Below are 3,119 nucleotides of genomic sequence, written 5' to 3'. Positions count from 1 at the left end.
GGGAAAGAACAGAGATTGAATGGAAAGAATTGATTATGATTCAATAAACTTGGGAACTTGTTTTCTTTTGGGTAAGATTTTAAAAATGGATAGACTTGAAGACATTCCTGTGTTTTTTTTCCTTCTTTTCTTTTCTTTTTATTTTTTTTGAGAGAGAGAATGCTCACAAGTGGCAGGGGGGAGCAAAGGAAGAGGGGGAGAGAGAATCTCAAGCAGACTCCAAGCTGAATAAATAAAGAGCCTGAGCAGGACTCAGTCTCTCTACCAGGGGATCATGACCTGAGCTGAAACAGAAGTCGGACACTTAACAGACTAAGCTGCCCAGGTACCCCACGGCACACATTTTTATTTTGGGTTTTTAAAAAGATTTTATTTATTTATTTGAGAGAGAGAGAAGAGCGAGTAAGCAAGAGAGAGGGGGAGAGAGAGAGCATGGTGGGGGGGGAATGAGCAGAGGAAGAAGCAGATTCCCCATTAAACAAGGAGCCTGACATGGGGCTCGATCCCAGGAACCTTAGGTCATGACCCGAGCTAAGGCAGACGCTTAACCCACTGAGCCACCCAGGAGCCCCACACACATTTTTAAATGTTGCATACCACTTCTTCCACTTCATCCTCTGCTCTTCTGAACTGTGTGATCAAGTTGATATGTTCCCTTAAGTCTGAAAAGATTCAATATTTTGTTCTATTCTAACAGCCTGAGGCATAGTCTCATTTTTTGATTAATTAATATATAGGTAAATAGAATTTATTTTTCTATTTATCCAATGAATTTCTATCATACTCTGAAACTCTTCTTATGCCAACTCAAAGAGACTTGAAAATGAGTAACGGTGTGTTTGACAAACACAGGAAATTACAGAGGTTTCAGCATGTGACAAGAGAGTGTTATGGTTTTGGTATATGACAAAAGGTGAGTCCATAAGCTAATAAACACAGTTGGAATTCCACTTTTTTACATTAGTGGCTATAGAAAAATGCATTTTAAAAATTATCTCAGTGAATTGGCTAGGACTTGCCTTAGAGCATTTCATAACAGAAATAAAGTGGCTTAGACAATGTAAAAGTTTATTTTTCACTAATGTAAAACAAACTCAAAATCTGAGACTTGGGGGCGCCTGAGTGGCTCAGTGGGTTAAGCCGCTGCCCTCGGCTCCGGTCATGATCTCAGGGTTCTGGGATCGAGTCCCACATCGGGCTCTCGGCTCAGCAGGGAGCCTGCTTCCCTCTCACTCTCTCTGCCTACTTGTGATCTCTCTCTGTCAAATAAATAAATAAAATCTTTAAAAAAAAAACTTAGACTTGTATGGATGCTTAAAAAAACAAATTAATTTATAATAAAATAATAAATAATAAAATAAAATAATAAATAATAAAATAAATACATTTATTAAATTAAATTTATTTATTTTTTTACTGTTTTTTAAAACATTTTTTTAAGAATTACCATGAAGGGGAGAAGTTACAGATTGGAATCTACAGAATCTAAAAATTTCTCCAGAGAAATAGATATCTAAAACTAAGTCAAAAAACAAATAAGAAAATCAGGAACAAAAATAAGCATGTGTGAGAGACAATATATTTACTTTTAGTAATATACTAATGAATCTCGTAAATTGATATGAAAATAATAAATTACTAAGTAAAATGGGCAAAGAATATAAACAGGTCATTCACAGAAGAAAAGACAGTTAAATTTTATTTGAACAAATGAAAACATTCTTATCTAATGACTAGATTTAAAGCAATGAAAAAGTAAACATCTGTTTACTACTATATTTCTTTCATTAAAATTAAATAAGTTTTAAGTACATATGGCCAGGAAAAATTATGGAGAAATAGAATCTCTCATAAATTACATCTGTAGGCCAAAGTGTAGCCAACAAATGTTTTGGAAAAAAAATTATGAATATATTGCTATATTCAGATTAAGACATTTTACCCAAAATGTAAACTTGTGATTTCTTTTGAAAACTTAGCTGTTCTGGTTACACTGAATCTATCTTCCCAAAGGCTACCGATCTGCTAAAGCCAGCACATTCTGAACTTGCCCTGTTCATGTCTCAGATGGGAAGGCTTCAGTTATCATTTATTAGGACACTTGTACTATTCTTTCTTTCTCTCTCTTCTTCTCTTCCTTTCTTTTCTTCCTTCTTTCTTTCCTTCTTTTCTTCCTCCTTTTCCTTTCCTTTCCTTTCCTCCATCTTTTCCTCCCTCCCTCCCTCTCTCATTCTTTCTTTCTCAATACGGAACGCTTCATGAATTTGTGTGTCATCATTGCTCAGGGCCATGCTAATGTCTGTATCGTTCCAATTTTAGCACGTGTGCTGTCGAAGCCTCTGTATTACTATTTTCTGAAGGTAAACTTAGGAAGTGAAAAGAAAAAAGTTTTCTGTACTTTTGCTTTTACAAAACAATTTCAGAATAATTTAAAAGGGCAGCTTTTTTCAACAACGTGCCTTATTTTTATTTCTTTCCTGACCCCTGTAGGCATTAAGGTTTGGAGCTACTTGCCCTATTTCAACAAAGAAAGAGTTATGATACCTTTTGGCATACAATATAACTGACTTCCCTGTGTTCATTGTTTATTGTTTTCTCTCTTCTCCCTGCTTTTGAGTGTAAGCTCCACCAGAACAGTGCACAGCACATAAGGGGAACTCAATAAATGTTTTTTAAAGAAATTTATTGAGTGCCTACTATGTGCAAGCATTCCAGAACTCTCTATTCCTGAATATTATCTCATTAAAAATATTAACAACATAATTCCGATTTAGGCATTATTATTCCTATTTACTAATAAGAAAACTTAGGTGGAGAATGGTTAGCTGACTCAAACAAGCTCAGACTGCTAGGTTTCCAAAGAGCCAGGATTTAAATCCAAGTCTGACCAAATGAACATTCCTTTTCTAACAGCCCTCTGTATCCATAATACAATGGAAAAAAAATATTTAGGACTTCTTAGTCTTAAGAGAAAATTATGGGTCTTGTGACTCTAGGTTACTTATTCATGACCTTCTACAACGTAAATGTCAATCCTCAGCTGGTAAATCTCCATGTGAAGGAGGGTGACAAAACACAGACTTTCTTACCTCAGAGTAATCCTCTCACACTGGAATTTA

The 3,119-nt window shown here is 35.2% G+C and overlaps 1 non-coding gene across 1 annotated transcript; it reads right to left on the bottom strand.

Annotated features, from left to right (window-relative positions):
• Positions 1–2,240: 2,240 nt before the first annotated feature.
• Positions 2,241–2,348, bottom strand: LOC132024044 (U6 spliceosomal RNA). The gene has a single exon (XR_009406158.1). It is a non-coding gene; the product is annotated as a U6 spliceosomal RNA (small nuclear RNA).
• Between the last annotated feature and the right edge of the window lie 771 nt (positions 2,349–3,119).

Source organism: Mustela nigripes, chromosome 8 (genome assembly GCF_022355385.1).
Source record: "Mustela nigripes isolate SB6536 chromosome 8, MUSNIG.SB6536, whole genome shotgun sequence".
NCBI lineage: Eukaryota > Metazoa > Chordata > Mammalia > Carnivora > Mustelidae > Mustela > Mustela nigripes.
The sequence above is the reverse complement of the archived record's forward strand: the minus strand, read 5'-3'. Positions and strand labels throughout refer to the sequence as shown.